The sequence below is a fragment of the Acipenser ruthenus genome, chromosome 53, assembly GCF_902713425.1.
Source record: "Acipenser ruthenus chromosome 53, fAciRut3.2 maternal haplotype, whole genome shotgun sequence".
In the NCBI taxonomy this organism is placed as follows: Eukaryota; Metazoa; Chordata; class Actinopteri; order Acipenseriformes; family Acipenseridae; genus Acipenser; species Acipenser ruthenus.
Window position 1 is genome coordinate 8,274,700 of NC_081241.1, and position 8,006 is coordinate 8,282,705.

Sequence of the window (8,006 nt, forward strand, 5' to 3'; positions counted from 1 at the left end):
ACTGTATTATTCGTTTGTCCCTTAATTAGCCTGTCTGTTTCCTAGACAGAACAAGATTAGACACATCCAACAGGACCACACACACACACACACACACACACACACACACACACACACACACAGCTACTCCTACCGTTGTGCACAGCATCATTACTGTAATAACTTCAGTATTCCAAAAGATCATTAAATACAACTATAAAACAAAACATAAACCTCGAAATTAAACCTAACACACATGATCCATTCAGAAACCCTTACTCTTTAAGAAATGTGAGCCAGGAAGTAAAATACAGGGAAACAGCACCTCCCTGCACAGGTTATGTAAATGTCCGGTTTCAATCCAGCGAGGGGCGGGAGTTTTCAAGCAGCACTACACTCACGCACAGGACAACAAATTGACAGCTCTCCCAGAAGCTTCCAGCAGGGGGCATGTTCCATACTGTATAATAATAATAATAATAATAATAATAATAATAATATCTCTGTATGCATGTCAGTGTCCCCATACATCTTTTTTATTCTATTTTATTTTATGTACTGTTTTTAACTTTCTGGGTCACATTTCGTCACGAATTGAGGAATTAAGAATGGTGTGTGCAACATATTAAACTATCAGATTTGTTCCTGTGTGGAATGGAACAATAAAAAAAACAAAAAATGAAAACGATGTTTATCTTTACAGCTTCCAGGTTAGTAACATAAATAACAAGGGAAATAGCGCCCCCTGTCAAGCTGCAGAAAGAAAAGCTTACAGCACCTGGTATTCCCAGGCGGTCTCCCATCCAAGTACTAACCAGGCCCGACCTTGCTTAGCTTCCGAGATCAGACGAGATCGGGCGTTCTCAAGGTGGTATGGCCGTAAGCGAACGACTCTCTTGGTTTATCTCTTTCATAGTATTAGGTTAATATCATTCATGCAGTGACAGGTTGGGGGAGGGATTTCCAGCTCTAATTTGTCACAAACAGTAACACTTAAGCAGCTCTGGGCTGCACATGCGCGGGCCAATAGCAAGGCTCATGCATGGTAATACGTGTTACTAGAAGGGAGAGCTAGCCTTGAGCTTTGCAGCATAAAACAATACATTTTAATGGTCTTTATGCAAAAGAGCTATTTGTCCAACATTGTGCCCCACACCCACCTTTTTATACTCGATGGCACCTCTGATTTGAAGCAGAGAATGTACAAAAGACACATTGGGCAAACATTTGTTTACATTTTTGAATTACATTCACGCAGACGTGTCCGCTTTTCTACTCATCCATCCCTTTTGTGGAACAACTCACATGTCGCAAATGCGGGAATCTCGTCTGTGTCGTTTCTGGGAGTGGGGGGCTGCGTTCGCGCTCTCCCCTGGTGTTATAGTCCAAGTTAAAAACACAGCTATTGAAAGCAATTAGCGATTCTTCTCTATATCTCCAGCAGGTGGCTCTGTCAGACTGGGAATGAGATTTTGTTTTTTCTTTCGGACCGTATAATGTTCTAGAAAGTACCTCAGTGTTTTATGTACATGTATTGTGAAGTGTTTCATATTGAGAAGACAAAGTAACGAGTCAGCGGCACGTGTATCAAAGTTACAAAGTTGCTAATATTAAGAAGACAAGGTTCAGCGGTCCAGTTGTTTTTTTTAAACATAGTGTTTCAGTGCTGTACAGACGTTCTATGTCGTTAGTAGTAATATTACTATAGCTTATGTCAAAAGTCTGATTTATGATCCTTTGGACCTTTTGACCTTATATGTATGAAAATATGAATATATAATGAGGGGGCGTGGATTTTATATAGGAGTATGAGAATATATATATATATATATATATATATATATATATATATATATATATATATATATATATATATATATATATACCTATAATCTTATTGCACGTCTTTTATAAGATATGAACAAAAATTAGTGTTTAATATGTTATTTATGTAATCAGGGGATAGTGGGTTACCCAAGTTTTTATAAATGCTTATGTTAACTTATGCTTGGTGCAGACAACATTAAAGTCTTATTATTTTTTTTACATAAGACACAATGAAAAAGAGAAAGTTTAAAAGAAGGTAATAAAATCAAAAAAGAAAACAACTTATTCGACATTTAAAAGCATTTAAACAAACATTACACACAGAAATCACAGTAAAACTTGGAGCGTTTTGTCATTTTAAAAAGGGTCACAGACATATATGCTTATGGTGTATATATATATATATATATATGCATGCATATACACTTATTGCATTTGTCCATATTTTCAAAAATCCTTGTTTAATAAGACGCATGAGGTTGTTCAAAGGTTTGAGGCGCAGTGATTTTTACATTTTGATATGCTCATGTTATCTTATGCGGGGTGTATACATATTTTTTAACAGGATACGTTAAAAGCAAAAGATATTTTCACATACAAAAACCAATAGTTGAAACAGGAGAAAGTTTAAAATAGCGAATCACAAAAGCAAAAGAAAAATTCAGAAAACAACTTATTGGACATTTAAAAAGTGTTTAAACAAGTATTACACACATAAATCACAGGACAACTTGAGCGTTAGTCGTTTTAAAAGCGTATCGCCAAAACAAAATAAATAAAAGAGATACTAAATTAAATATTTATAAAAGAACAAAAACAAAACAAAATCTACCAGAGTACAATTTCTGAAAAAAAGCTCTCTTACCGTTTTCAAAAAACTCCCCGGACAAACGCATAAATCCTGCCTGAATTCTCTCTCATGCTTCTTCTCTCTTCAAACTTCAGCTGAGGAATCACTTCAAAAGCGCGTTCTGTGACTTAAATAGGGGGCGGTTCCTTTACACCAAACATGCGCGCTACTACATAGAGACACACTCACACGTGCGCGCGCACGCACACACACACACACACACACACACACACACACGTGCGAGCACACGCACACACACCAACACACACACACACACACACACGCACACACACACACACACGTGCGAGCACACGCACACACACCACCATACACAGACACACTCACACACACACACACACACACACACACACTTGCGAGCACACGCACACACACCACCAAACACACACACACACACACACACACTCACACGTGCGAGCACACGCACACACACCACCACACACACACACACCACCATACACAGACACACACACGCACACACACACCACCATACACAGACACACACACACACACACACACACAGACACACACACAGACACACACACACACACAGACACACACACGTGCGAGCACACGCACACACACCACCATACACACACACACACACACACACACACACACACACCACCATACAGACACACACACACACACACACACACACACACACACACACACCATACACAGACACACACACTCACACGTGCGAGCACACGCACACACACCACCATACACACACACACAGACACACTCCCACACACACACACACACACACAGAAACCCCCGCGGAGAATGCTTTTTGAAAATGTGTGAATCTTGATGCCGTCTGCTCTAGGCATGATCCGAAAGGTAGATGTTATTTCAACTTCAATATACAGCTGCAATCAAAAAGATGAGAAAATAAATGTTTTAAGAAAACATCAAATAAAATTGAAATACGTGTTATATTGCAAATAAAAATAAAAGAGAACAATATTGTAAGTGCTTTTTTCACCAACAGTTTTGAATAGCCTCATACACGACCAGACTATTCACCATCAGATTTGAATAGCCCTCAAACACGATCAAACTATTCTGATGATTTTCAAATTATGAATAAGTTTTACTGTTTAGATATTTTAAACCGTATGAGCATAGTTTGATCGTGTTTGAGGGCTATTCAAATCTGATGGTGGGAATCTGATACACCCTACTGACAGTGGTATGGCAGGTTTATCAGTCCCAGGGGGCTCCTACACCCTACTGACAGTGGTATGGCAGGTTTATCAGTCCCAGCCGGGTCCTACACCTTACTGACAGTGGTATGGCAGGTTTATCAGTCCCAGGGGGGCTCCTACACCCTCCTGACAGTGGTATGGCAGGTTTATCCGTCCCAGTGAGGTTCTACACCCTCCTGACAGTGGTATGGCAGGTTTATCAGACATATAAGGTCCTACACCATACTGACAGTGGTATGGCAGGTTTATCAGTCCCAGTGGGGTCCTACACCCTACTGACAGTGGTATGGCAGGTTTATCAGTCCCACGGGGGCTATTACACCCTCCTGACAGTGGTATGGCAGGTTTATCAGACATATAAGGTCCTACACCATACTGACAGTGGTATGGCAGGTTTATCAGTCCCAGTGGGGTCCTACACCCTACTGACAGTGGTATGGCAGGTTTATCAGTCCCAATGGGGCTCCTACACCCTACTGACAGTGGTATGGCAGGTGATTCAGCCCCATGGTGTCTGTTTTGACACTGATGTGCTCGTCTGTCTGTTTAGATGTTGTTTCTTGAAGGGTTTTTAGGCTTTGATCTGACACACTTTGAAAGAGGGATTGGTTGTCAGGTGCTTCCGTTTTCAAGCAGGCACAAATTACTGCTGAGGCTTTTTCACAAGTAACAGTCTCTAAAGTGATGTGACTCTCTCTATGTATGGGCCATTCTGACTTGACTGCAGATTTCCACCCCCAATACAACACAACCTGAAGGAATTAGAGGCTGGTAAGGAATGGTCCCGTATCCCTTCAGCACAATTTAATAAGCACCTTGCAGAATCGCTACCTGCCACATCCAATCAGTGCCGTGCTGGCTGCCCATGGAAGCCCTACGCTATATTGACACTGCTATGGCAGGTGTTGCTATTTTTGTACAAATAATGAAAAACCATTAAATAAGCAGATTAATTTAAAATAAATGGCCCATACAATGAAGTGTAAATCATTTGTGTTTACAGCTAATATAGTTTTATATTTAAATTTATTGCAGATTTCTTTGATCTATTCAGTATTTATAACACATTAGTAAATGCTGTTACTACCATGTATTACTTGTTCTATAATGCATTATAAAAACATTATAACCCATATTTTAAGCATCTATAACGGGTTAATAAACTATTTCAAAATGACCCCTTCATATAAAGTGCTACCATCAACTTCAGCATCAAGTTCAAACGCTATTCAGCTAACAGGATTCTACTGTATACAGGAATCTGCTAGAAACTATTGTAACGGACACTTCATTTACATGTAGTATCCAGCTAGAGCGAGGAAAAGGAATCCAGGACAGTTAGTATGCATCAGCAATTACTACTGTTTAGTGTCTATCCCACCAAATAGCTGACAACAATCCGCACACTCGCCATGCCAATAATACAAATGATACATCTGCCCAACCCTGAAGACATCAAAACATATTCAAATACTAAAGACAGTAAAAAATAAATAAATAAATAAATAAATAAATAAACAAACAAACTACCATATGGTAATTTTAATAAGCTGCCGTGCAAACAGATACTAGTATAAACATTAGCATAAACCCCACAATAGAGAAACGCCAGCTCAACCCCTTCTGCATAGATAAACTGCAGTGCAATCACTGAAATGATCTTAAAAGGAAAACTCGTCACAACAGTGAAATCACTACTTCATAGTATGAAGCAAAACATCAACAGAATGACACAGCTGATTGCAAAATGCAGAGATATTAGAAGGACCGCCAGTCAATAACAGCTTCAGTTGTAAAAGCCTGTAAAATAGTTCTCTTCACAAAGCAGTGAGAGCAAATAACAATCCAATATTTTAAATTAAAGTCCAGTTCAGGGTTGACAAAAGAAACGAAAAAAAAATATATATATTCAGCACAAATAACAGTCTAAATCCAGAGATCCGCGAACAGAACAAAACATGTCTCTCACAAAAAACAAAACAGAATGGCCATTCAAAAAACAAAATGATAGTCCATCAGCAAGAGAACAAACCCGGATCTCACGCAGTCCTGTCCAGGTTCGTGGAGTAGAGTCTTCTTCAGAACAATGAAACGATCCGGACCTTTTAAACCAGGCTTCAAAAACCCGGAGCTACCGCACTCACAGCGGCGCATCAAGATGAAAAGAGAAAGAGACGACAAAGCTCGGGCTGACCAAACGAAAATAGAAAAAACAAATAAAAATAATAAAAAATAAAGCATACAACTTGAGTGTAAGAACAAACATTAGTAAAGCTGGGTCGACACTACAATGTCTATGTAAGACCGAATATACCTAAGCAAAGGAAACTGTGACTTAAAACAACCAGACCTGTAGACAACCCAGACTAATGAAACAGAAGATCAAACTAGATGGTAACTTTACCAGTACAGTTGTGGGGCTCGCTTTATTGGGAAAGTGGTCAAAGCAGCTGATTTGTGTCAAAAGTCACGTTGTTTACTGATTGTCTCGTGCTTAGAATGCGCGAGAATTTGAAATTTCTCAAAGTTCTATGGCAGTTAATTCAACAGCGGGAAGCAGCCTCCTGAAAGAAGTTGATGCTGTTACTAAAACAGCTGGACCTCTTGATCGGTAGACGCCATTCCTGTTTTGATTTCATATTTGAATAGTTGAGAAGTAGAGGAAGATTTCATTTCCTCTAAGTATTTGTCTAACTTGTAGGGAAAGTGGTCAAAATTGTTTATAAAACGTTAGAGAAAATTTAGTTGATGCGGTTACTAAAACAGCTGTACCTCTGGATTGGTAAAGTTATTTCTGTTTTGATTTCAGATTTGAATAGCAGAGAAGTAGAGGAAGATTCACTTTTTGTCTTATTTGTTGGGAAAGTGGTCAAAGCAGCTGATTTGTGTCAAAAGTTACATCGTTTACAGGAAATAGAATGCTGGAAGTCTGGGAGTTTTTAAACAATGGGGAAAAAAGTCCCATTAAAGTGAATGAAGATGGACAAAAAAAGGACAAAAAGCTTAATAGTTTAAAAAGTATAAAAGATATCAGAAAGTTGTATACAAGCACCCTCTTCCAGACCGGTCTACACGTTTTAAAGTTTGAACGGCGTTTGTAGCTTAAACGGTGTAAGAGGAGTAGCGTGCCAAAGAAGAAGAAGTATGTCGAAGATTTAAAGTGGGGACTCTTGCTAATAAAATCAAACTTAACCAAAAATTCAAAAACGGCAAGTCTTAAGAGCGCACAGCATACCAAACAAAACACACCCAGAGATGTCATCACCATCTTTTCTAAATCCCCGGCTACCAAACACACGAGGAAAAAATCAGCCTTAAAACTATGGCAAGCCGATAGGGCCAGAAAAACGAGAAAAGCGCAGCAGTAATTAGAAAGTACTAAATCTCAGCAAGGCAATACCAGACATAGAACTGCTGCCAAAACGATTAGATTAGACAAATAAACTAATGAGCATAGTATTAGTTTATAATAAAGTATCCATTATATATAATATTGTTCATTGTTGAAAAATATAAAGGGAGTTTTCATGTAGTACAATATTACAACTAGAATATAAGATAGGACAGAGCCTGGCCAGGTCCTCTGCAATTCATTTAAGAATTAAGCAGGTGTGGCGCTTTTTGCAACACATTGTGTGGCAGTCGCCGCACAGTCTATCAATGATCTCTGTGTCCCAGTTTGAATTGCACAGTCTATCTATGATCTCTGTGTCCCAGTTTGAATTGCACAGTCTATCAATGATCTCTGTGTCCCAGTTTGAATTGCACAGTCTATCAATGATCTCTGTGTCCCAGTTTGAATTGCACAGTCTCACAACAATCGCTGTGTCCCAGTTTGAATTGCACAGTCTATCAACGATCTCTGTGTCCCAGTTTGAATTGCACAGTCTATCAATGATCTCTGTGTCCCAGTTTGAATTGCGCAGTCTGACAATGATCTCTGTGTGCCAGTTTGAATTGCACTGTCTATCAATGATCTCTGTGTCCCAGTTTGAATTGCACTGTCTATCAATGATCTCTGTGTCCCAGTTTGAATTGCACAGTCTATCAATGATCTCTGTGTCCCAGTTTGAATTGCACAGTCTATCAATGATCTCTGTGTCCCAGTTTGAATTGCA

The 8,006-nt window shown here is 39.2% G+C and overlaps 1 non-coding gene across 1 annotated transcript; it reads right to left on the bottom strand.

The window, feature by feature from the left end:
• Nucleotides 1–745: 745 nt before the first annotated feature.
• On the bottom strand, nucleotides 746–864 carry LOC117965808 (5S ribosomal RNA). The gene has a single exon (XR_004661520.1). It is a non-coding gene; the product is annotated as a 5S ribosomal RNA (ribosomal RNA).
• Nucleotides 865–8,006: the final 7,142 nt, after the last annotated feature.